Below are 11,025 nucleotides of genomic sequence, written 5' to 3'. Positions count from 1 at the left end.
AGTCAAGTCACCTTCATTGCCCATTGTATCCCCGTGAGCATTTCTCTGAGCAGAGGCTCCGGAGGGACTCGACAGAGGGGTTGTCTCGCTGTCCCCAAGAACAGAGGCTCTGGAAGGGCTCCACTCTTCCTCCTGAGACCTAGAAACCGGGGTCATCTCGCCTCCCTCGTCCTCAGTTTCTCTTTGAGTTGAGTCTCGAGAAGGTGGCTGCTCCGCATCTCAGAGCCCAGTCGATGAACCTGCCTGTGGGAACCTGACGACAATCTCCTCCTGAAGAGTATCCTCAAAGGAGGTGAAGGTTGCGAATGAACTAGGCTAATGAGAATAAGGGTGTGCCAGGGAGGCGAAAAAAGCCGCCTGAAGATCGCAAGCTTCCAATTCTTCTGCAAAAGGAAGCAACAGGTCTTGGAAGGATTCGGCAGGTCGAGAACTGGTTGAAGTAGAAGGGCCGGCAGTAGGACCAAAACCACTAAGGAATGATGTCATTGTTCCCCATGACGAGGGAACTAGAATCTCCACACGAACGGGCTCCTGGCCATGAGGCGATCGAGAACGGCTTCCAGACTCTCCGACCCGACCACCAGAAGGAGTAGAGCTCCCGGCGTCACTGCTCAGGGGGGAGAATCATGGCGTACCCTTGGTTGCTTGGCCCGGCTGCTAGAAGGACACACGGTGCGTTTTCGGTGAGAGGGGCGGGTCTCAGGGAGGCTCGTTAGATAGGATCACGTTAGTCACTCTCAGCTGAAAGGGGACACCCCCAACACGCCTAAATGGGGAACTCTTTGTGGGCAGCTTCCCCTTCGGAATATTCCCAGTCTGGTCCAGACTCGAAGAAGAACTTGCAGGACCACTCCTTTATGCTAGAGTGACGCTGCTCGAGCGAAGCTATATTTCAGCCCTACGGTCGGGCCTATAAACTGACAATGTTGCCCGGGCAGTAGACAAGCTGATATGCATAAAAGAATTCCCGTGGCGTTAGGTCTGGGTGCTCTTCAGGGGTCTTGCTTAGTACCATCCGATAGATGATACAACTGGAAATACGAGGCGCCATGCTTTAGGATGGAGTTGCGATGGGTCCAATCCAAGATAATACAAGACTTCTCGAACCGGGTGGTAGAACGGGAGACGAAGACCGTTGGTGAACATTAACTGGAAGAGAGCCACCCTCGTTGAGATGCCATTGCGGTTCACCGCATGCTCACTCCGAGGCATCTCCAGCACCACGGAAGGAGCAATCCTGTACTTGGTGTGAAATGCCCTAAGGTCAGCTTCGGTGACAGAAGATACCCAGCGTTTCCCCCCGAAGTAAGAAGGAGTGACATCGACGGGAGCCATCGTAATAATAAGACGCAGTGGGAAAGTGGTGAATGAAGAAAGGGGAAGAAAGGAGAACACGATGGTTTACGGAGGAACTGTAGTCCAAGAGAAAGTGGAGAAGGAAGAAACGACAGAGAAAATGGGGAGCTGTCGAGGAAGAGGAGATGGAAGAGGAAGAATAAAAGAAGGACCGCCTTAAAAAGGGGAGAAAAGTTATAGGAGGGGGGCTCGAGAAGCGAAGTGACGCTGAGGGAGGTGATGTCGACAAACACCACGCAACACCAGCAACCGAAACGACGGCACGAGTAGCAACCGTCGAGACAGAAGAGTGGGCAGCATGCACCAATAAGGCACCGGAGCGCAGAAAGGAGCAGCCGACACGTCCCATCAGTCTTCGAGAAATGTGACAAACATAGGAAACGAGGAGATGAATTTATTGAGCAAGCGAGTGGCCTCGGGAAACCCAATCAGTAGGAATCAAATCGACAGAAACTGAAGGGGAGGCCTCAAGAAACTTGAAGCAACGAAAACTGAACGAGCGGAGCCGTAATGGAGGAGTTTTGAATTCCCACCTCGTGACCATGATAGGAATTCGTAGGGTACTGTGAGAGAAGGGCCCAAGCCCAGGATGGCTGAACCATGGAACCTAGGCTGCAAGGAGGAAGCTAGAGATCCTAGGCCATGGAATTAAATACCGAGCACGCGGCCCACCCCCGAAGGGCCTGAGTCTAAGGAGGCCAAGATATGGAACTTCAGGCCCAAGAGAGGAAGTTGAAAACCTGGGGCGAGAGGATTGGGTAACAAGCGCAAACCAACGCAAGATGGCACGCCAAGCTCAAAGATGCCAAGGAGAATGTCCCGGGGCTCGGCAAATTGACAAACCCTATCAAAGGCACCAGGCAAGACGTCTGATTGCATGTGGATGGCGGCACGTGCTCGATCACAGATTCGATAGACCCAAGGCATGCCACAATCAAAGCCTAGGTTAGGGGATCCGGCACGCAACGACACATCCCGTGTTAGGGGATCCGGCTCACCCACGATTTGACATACTGGCATAGTAGGGAGGTGGCGACAGGATAGACCTAGCACGGCTGACACGACATGATCTCCAGCAAGGCCGCAGACTGTGTAACACCCTGCTCCTTCCTCCTGACGTACGTTCTTTCTTTCTGACGTACGCTTATTCTTTCTGACGTAAGCAAATTCCAAGGATGAGATTATGCAACAATCTGCCCTTTCTCTCTAACGATTGTGAGCCTCGTTATGCGTGCCAGGCCTCAATAGTTTCTTTTTAAAGATACTATGTGATTTTTAAAGTACGCCCAGTGTTTTAAATGTGCTGAAAATATTTATATGAGGTATTTCTAGTGTGATTGAACTAATCTTGATTTTAAATAAGACAATTATAATATTTTTGAAGAGCTTAAAAAATATTATAATTGTCGGAAATCATTTTAATGTTATTATTAAAATGATTTCAGTTATTTAAAATATTATGTGATTTAAATTATGTTTAAAACTCTAATTAAATTAAATGATTTTATTCTTTAAAGATATTAAACAAGACTTCATCATTTTATTAATGATGAAGCAATATTATTTTATAGACTAAAGTTAGTTTAAATAATATTCTACCTTAATTCCTCTTAGTGCTTTTAATTAAATCAATGTTTACGTATTTTCAAATCAGTGTTTGAGATCCGTTGTTAGATCGTTGCGTAGATCTCCCTCACTTTCCCCTCATCTCTCTCTCTCTCTTCCCTCTCTCCTTCGACTTGCACTGCACGGCACCCTCTCTCACCCGATTCCTCCACTGCCCAGCCTGGCGCCGCCGTGCGCCGGTGAGCCTCATTGCCCCTTCCACAGGCACCACCTCACTCCGGCGAGTTCCCCTTACACCGGTCTCCCTATCTCACGCTCTCTCTTCCTCTCTCTCTCGACAGTGCACAACCCGAATGGGCTTGATATTGCTGTGCCGTCGTGCGCCGTCCTCCAGCACCACCACCTCCACTGTAGCCTCCCCTCCCACCGGCCATCCTCCTCCAGCGAGCTCAGCCTCCATCTCCCTGCCGTTTTCCCCCACGAAGTCCACCTCTCTCTTACAAGGGTTCTCCCCATCCACCACTGTACGCCGCCACCCACGGTGTGTGACCACCCTCTTCGGCATCCTCAGGCCACAACCAGCCCATCCCAACCACCCATGGCCCCGATCTGCCACCCATGTATGCACACTCTCCCTCATTCTCTCTCATGGCATCTCTCCCTCTCACACGGCCATTCCTCTCTCCACCACCGTGGACCACCGTGCCACCACCACCAAGCCTCCACGGCTCCACTAGTAGCCTTCTTTGACCTCCCTTAGCCGAACCCTAGGTCCAAACCGCCATTTTATGTGGCGGGTAGCCACTACACGTAATGGACAACCACTGAGCGTGGCTGACCGCCACTGTACATGGCTAGATCTGCCGTGTTACGCTCCTTGCCACCATCACAAGGCCACCATGAGCCCTTCCAAGACCACACTTAGCTATCCAAACGCCCAAACAGCCACCGTACGTGGGTTAGCCGCCACGTACGACCTTTCCAACATTATCGGCTGTGACGATTAGCTAGTAACGCACAGGTTATCCTGTTGATGGTATAACCCTCTATCCCTCGTTATTTATAGTAAATGTTGATTAGTTGATTAGGTTGTGGACTGTGCTGTTAGTATTTGTGGAGTTCGTTGTGTTGTTATGTGCTGTGTAGTGAAGTGTTGGGCATTCTGTGTAGTAAAGTGTGGAGCGTATTTAGGAACTGTACTGTGAAGTGTTGTTGTGGAGTATATGTTGTAATGGTGACGTGGCGTTGTGTGGATTGGAAACAGAGTGTGTACTCTCGTGACGTAGTGTGGGATAAGGAGAGTATATGTAAAATATACCCTCCTGGCGTATTGCGGAATGGGAAGAGTACACGTGGAGTGTACTCCATGTGGTGGAGTAATGCACCATATGGCATGTACACCATAGTGGTGACGTGGCGTATCGTGTGAAAATGGAGTATACGTGGAGTGTACTCTAAGAGGTACAACGACACACCATGTGGTGTGTTGCAGAGATAAGGATGATTGTGTGGTTGATGGGCGTAAAGCGTGGTAAGTAGTGTCGAGAACTGTGGAACAGTGTTCCGAAGTAGTTATGGTGTAGACTGTAGTCTAAGGTGACGAATGTCACCGTAATTGACTTACAAGCTAGGGGTGTCAAATCATGTTAACGGGTCGAGTTCGTGTCGTGTCAAGATAAGTACACAACACTTAATGGGTCAACACGAACACGACCCGTTAAGGATTTTGTGTCAAAATTCCAAACCCGAACACGACACGGTAAGATAATGGGTTGGCATGACACAACCCGTTATGACCCGTTAATGAATAAGAAATAAATTGACACGGCACAACACGACACAACATGACCCGTTTCAACCCGTTTACATTAATGGGTTGAACATACACGATACGACACGACACGACTCGTTTAACCTGATTGATTTTATATAAATATTTAAATATAAATAATATCTATAAAAAATAAAAAAAAATTAACTACAAGTCTAAAATTACAATTCAAAAAAATATGATGCACACACACTGTGATAATATTCATTATTAAAATTACATCCCAAATATAATAAACAAAACACACATAGTAAATATATTAATGTTACAACTTACAATCCCACATATAATAAAAACACGGATCTAAACAAATTTAGAGTTTGAAGAATGAGGTGGAGCGTCCTCCTTGCCCTCGTTGTTCTCCAACTCCATGCAAGTCCTTGACAATTACATTTGAAATCCCACAAGACATCTCACTACCTATTCCAACCCCAGAGTAGATTGGTGTGGTGCTGTAAACTCTCCTGACAATGATGTTTGCGCTTGGACTAGCAATGGCGATTCCATATTGGTCCCAACCACTCTTCAATCTTCACTGCAACAAGATCATCCCCACTCTCAATGTAACAGTCTTTAATGCACACATTGTTGCTCGAGTCTGCAAATTGGATGTTAATGCTCAAGATAAGTTTATTATGCCTTTTTGCTCTAAAAGGATTGGCAATCCACTGCATCAAGAATATAAGAGAATGAGGAAACAAGATACCTGGATCGATACCATCAGTATTTGGTGCGTTGAGAGGAGCAAAGATTGTCATGCCTTTGATAACAACATTACTGAAACAAATAGAATAAATAGTTAGCACATATGAAGTATAACATATCAAAGTAGCAGGTCAGAAAACAAATCAATACTCTCTATTTTATATGAGATTACATCAAAGTAGCATATCAAAGTATAACATATCAAAGTAGCAAATCAAAAAACAAAATGACAAACATATGAAAATGGCATGAGATTATAGAGAAAGCGAAGTGGGATGACACCAACCCCCAAAATTTATGGCGCTGCAAACAAGTCAAGCTTGTAGCAGAAAATAATCCACAATCAAACTTCTAACTTAGGAATCGGAAGAAAGCATACGAACATGAAATAAAATGCAGGCATATCTAGAAAACTCCCCTTGCTTTGAGCACCGCCAAGGACAAGATTGTAATGCTTTGTCACCTGCACATTGCCCCAGTAGAAAATCTTGATCTCCCGTACCAACTCATGAGCAATTGCAAAGGTTTGATTTGCCTCAAAGTGCTTGATTCGTTCATTTGTCACTGAAAAAAATGAACGAATCAAGCACTTTTTCTTCGGAGATCTGATCTTGTGATTTACATGTAATTAGATTTCAAACGCAGTACTCACAATATAATACATGCATACATACGCATATAAGTAAATATTGGAGCAGATAAGAGTGTGTGAGGTTTGAGAACCACCAAACAAGCCCTAGATTCACAAAATAGATAAAAGCAATGAAAATTGAAATTCTTATTGGAAAGAAGTATAAATCTAGTGCAAGAGTCGAAAAACAAAATACCAAATCAAGCATCAGATCAGACGCAAACACTGGATTCAATAATAGCAAATATCATTCTAAAAAGAAAAAAAAAAAGGAAATGGGGTGAGGGAGGAAGACATCTGTTAGAGCACCTCAACGGAGCTACCACGTGGCTCTTGGAGGATGACGAGGCCATTAACACCCTTGCAGAGCTCAATGATTGGAGGACTGGAAGAAGGTGCCAATGGGTTCGCCGAAGGAGCAAAGAGACCCTTTTCACTACTCATAGATTTAGGCTTGAAGTCGAAAAGAGAAGAGGGGGTGGGGGCGGCGTGAGAAGTTAGAAGTTTGAGAAAAAGAAAACTGAGGGGCGGCGTGGTTAGGTTTAGGGTTTTTTGAATTTTAGGTCTAAGGGTATAAAGATAAATTCAATTTTCTTAACGGGTCATAGCGGGTCATAACGGGTTGACTCGTTAGTGACCCGTTAAGCAATCATATCTTAACGGGTCAACCCGTTTTGACCCGAACCCGTTAAGGTTAAACCCTAATCCGCTTTTATCGTGTCGTATTCGTATTGGGTTAACGGGACGTGTCACATATTACCACCCCTACTTATGGTTGGAAGTATGGGTGAAGTAGTAGAATAAATGTAAGAGTGCGCAACGGATGCATGACTAGGGAATGTCACGAAGTGACATGGTTACCAGCAGTCGTGCTTATGACGGGTGAGGAGTTAACGTAGGCATGGCACAACGGAATCGTGACGAGATCTCATGATGTGATAGGAGTACGTGAGGAACCGTACTCATGATGAGTTAAGAGTTGGCGTAAGAATGGCATAGTGGGATGTCAGGTGATGTGACAAGGTCACGGTGTAGCTTGGGAGTAGTCTTGAGCTATATGACTTGACATAAGGTGTGGTTGTGAATGAAGTCTTGTCATGTTAAGTGTTGGGATGAACTGTCAAAAGGGACGGGAAGCATGAAGAGTCATGCTAGCTGGGTTAAGAGAAGATTGGTATCGGAGTATGGCCCTTGTCCCTACAAGCAGGTGATCAACATGTTATATGTTGATCTAAGGTGATAAAGGGGTAAGGTACATGTGTAATCTGGTTAGACACATGTGCCGGACGGATTCACCATATGTAATGGGTAATCTGTCCTGAGCACAGTTACACGGTGCTTAAGCCTTAGAGTTGGCTTAGATCCGTGTGGCTTGTATGGATGAGAATGAGAATTTAGTGTGGCCTAAGATACATGAAGGCATTGACAGGTGTATTATTAGGATTGGGATGCGTGATTCTGTCGATCGGAATGTGGTAAACAAGAAAATGAAGACGAATGCCTTAGTGTCTTAATCCTAAAGTGAATCATGGGTTCACTTTAATGATGAGCACTCGAGGCAAGAACGTCGAGTTTGGAAGAGGTAGTGACCGTAAGTGCTCCCCGAAGATGTTAGCATAGTAAAGGACACGTAAGAGCATGGGATAGAAGGAGAGCATTCCAAGTAGGGGTGGGCAGCGAGGCCCCGCCCCGCTTCCCCTCCGCCCCCGGTCAATGGGGCGGAGCCCCCCGTCCGTCAGATGCGGGGGGCGGATGGCCCCGCCCGCATCTGACCCCCATGGCGAGGGCGGGGAAAGGGCAACCCCTGCCCCGCCCCCGCTATTCAGTTTATATATATATGAATATATATATATATATAAATAAAATAACCCAGGCATGAAACGACGTCGTTTCTTGCCTGGGTTATTTTTTTTTTTATATACCCATTAGGAAACGACGCCGTTTCCTCAATGGTGAAACAACGTCGTTTCCTATTTGTTTAGAATCCCCCCCCCCCGCGCGACTCCCTCCCTCCTTCCCAGTCACTCGATTCTCTCTCTTTCTCTCTGTCTCGGCGTCTCGCAGCTCCGTCGCGCACTCGCCGCACTCTCTACGGTCCGTCGCTAGCCATCGCCGCTGCCTTCCGTCAGTTACAGTTCATCTCCGTCGCCAAGGCCCGAAGGTAAGACCGTAAGAAACCCATCTCCTACAATTTATTGTGTAATTTATTTTATGAAATGGAGATTGGAGGATGGATGGGGTGTAATCGGAGATGGAGGATGGGATTTTGTGAATTGTGTGTTGTGGAGACTTGATTGTGCATGTGGTTCACTTGATTTGTGTGTTGAGTGTTCTTGTGTGAAATGTGAATCTGTCATGGACTCGTGATTGGTTTATTTTTTTCAATTTTTTGTAAATACCCTGAAATAATTTAGTGTTTCAGCTTGGAACCCTAATTCCTTGAAACCCTTAAATTATTTTAGGGTTTCATATTGGAACCCAATTTTTCGAAATGTCCTCAATTAATTTAGGGGTTTCAAATCATTGAAACCCCTAAATTAATTGAGGATATTTCGAAAAATTGGGTTCCAATCCGAAACCCTAAATTGAGTTAATGGATATGCCAACAAATTCTAGTGCAAGCTCTTCTTTCGATGCCTAGGGTACCCCTACCCATACACATACTCCTACTTTTACTCCTACCCCTACCCCTGCCCCTGCACCTACTCCTGGCCCAACACCTACCCCTACGGTACCTTGCCCTGCCCCTGAGCCCAACAAGAAACCTGTTTCTATAGTTTAGGCTTATTTCACCAAACTCGAGGGTGATGGCCCCAATAACCCCCAAGCCAAGTATAACTATTGTGGATGCCACTATAGGAAACATGGCACCTCACAATTAAATGTGCACTTAGAAGACCAATGTAAAAAAAGTCCAATATTAAGATCATTACAAGAGAAAAGCCAATCTAGGCTAGAAATTGGATTTCAAAAAATGGCGGATGGGACTAGTGGGGGTGCAACTTTGAGGGGGTATACTAAGTATGATCCAGATGAGTGTAGAAGACACTTAACTCGTAGGGTCATCATGGACGAGCTATCTTTTCAAGTTGTTGATGGGAAAGGGTTCCGAGCGTTTGCTCGCTACTTGGAACCAAGGTTTAATATTCCTTCTCGCCAGACTGTGGCAAAGGATGTAAAAAAATATTTTTGGTTAGAAAAAGAGAAGTTGAGGGATGAATTGGCCGGTCAATTTGTTTGCCTTACCACTAATACTTGGACATCAGTCCAAAATTTTAATTATATGTCTTTAACTGTCCATTTTGTTGATTGTAATTGGACATTGCATAAGAAAATTATAAAATTTTGTCAAATCATTGATCATAAGGGTGAGAAAATTGGGAAGGCCTTAGAGGCCGCAATAAAAGAGTGAGGGTTGACCCGAGTACTTATAGTCACAGTTGATAGTGTCTCGTCTAATGATGTCGCATTGGGACATTTGAAGACCTATCTTAGAGAGGCAAATAAGAAAATCTTAGGTGGTGAGTGTATGCATATGAGATGTGTGGCACATATTCTGAATCTTATTGTTACTGATGGTTTGAGGGATCTTCATGACTCGATTGCTCGAGTCAGGACTGCTGTGAGATGGGTGAGATCTTCTCCTTCGAGGTTGGAGAAATTCAAGATTGCTTCAAGGTCTGCGGGCCTAACATCCAAAAAGGGTCTTTGTACTGATATACCTACACAATAGAACTCAACATTTTTTATGTTGGAGGCGGTCCAAGAATATAGGCGGGCATTTACAATATTGGGTGATGAAGACATCTAATATGTTAAATATTTTGATGATCACGGGAGATTGGGGAAACCCGTAGATGATGATTGGGAGATTGTATCTATTTTTGTAGACCTTTTGAGGCTTTTTTATGAGGTCACCACGACAATATCTGGAACTTTGTACCCTACATCCCATCAATTCTGTCAGCAAGTATGTAAGGTAAAAAAAGAATTGGATGACATGGTCGCGGGTGGTCACTTTAGGCTGCGGGAGATGGCATTGGTTATGAGGTCAAAGTATGACAAATATTGGAAAGATTTTACTAAGGCTAATATTTTGTTATATGTAGTTGTCGTCCTTGACCTGAGATTTAAGGTGGATGGCATGGTATTTGGATTGGGCCTTGCGTACGGGCAAGCATGGGCGGAGCTTATTGCATCAAGGGTTCGGAAAACCCTTTGTAGATTATTTGATGAGTTTACCGTCCTACAGGGTGGTAATATTGCAGCACCTACACCTACCCCACACCAGTTCAAGAAGTGGATACTGGAAAAAGACGTAGATTGGACTGGGGTGAGAGGTTTGAGCAGACCCCCTTAATGCGGAGTTATGTAGAGGCTCAGTCAGAGATAGATAGATACTTAGCAGCGGAGGTAATACCATTTTCATGAGAGTTCAATATATTAAGTTGGTGGAAGGTAAATGCCGTGAAGTATCCCTTCGTTAGAGAGATAGCCCGCAGTCTTTTGGTCATCCCTGTTAGCACCGTAGTCTCGGAGTCAGCTTTTAGCACCGGAGGGCGTGTATTGGATTAATTTCGAAGTTCATTAGCTCCTACCACTGTTGAGGCTTTGATTTGCAGGCAGAATTGGATCAATTGAACTCCAATTCATGTTCCGGATGTTCTTGAGTATGAGGAGGCCGACGTCGAGGAGGAGGGTAGTGATCAGCCTGGATCTGATATGTATTTTAATTTTATTTTCTAATTTCTTATTAATTTATTTATTTTCATTTAATTGGTATTCATTAATTTAATTTCAGATTTTATTGCTATAGTGATACATGAGACGACGTCTACGGCTACCTCCGATGCAGTATGACTTTGTATTGGACCCACCATTGCCATGGTTTGCACAATTTGTCATTTATTTATTTATTTTTATTTATAATTTGATA

General features: G+C 44.9%; 1 long non-coding RNA gene across 1 annotated transcript; it reads left to right on the top strand.

Moving 5' to 3' along the window:
- Positions 1–6,691: 6,691 nt before the first annotated feature.
- LOC121246630 lies at positions 6,692–10,369 on the top strand. The gene is made up of 3 exons (XR_005937152.1): positions 6,692–6,863; positions 9,524–9,528; positions 10,358–10,369. It is a non-coding gene; the product is annotated as an uncharacterized LOC121246630 (long non-coding RNA).
- The last annotated feature ends 656 nt before the right edge of the window (positions 10,370–11,025 follow it).

This window comes from Juglans microcarpa x Juglans regia, chromosome 1S (assembly GCF_004785595.1).
Source record: "Juglans microcarpa x Juglans regia isolate MS1-56 chromosome 1S, Jm3101_v1.0, whole genome shotgun sequence".
Classification (NCBI taxonomy): domain Eukaryota; kingdom Viridiplantae; phylum Streptophyta; class Magnoliopsida; order Fagales; family Juglandaceae; genus Juglans; species Juglans microcarpa x Juglans regia.
This window is presented reverse-complemented; position numbering and strand designations above follow the sequence as displayed.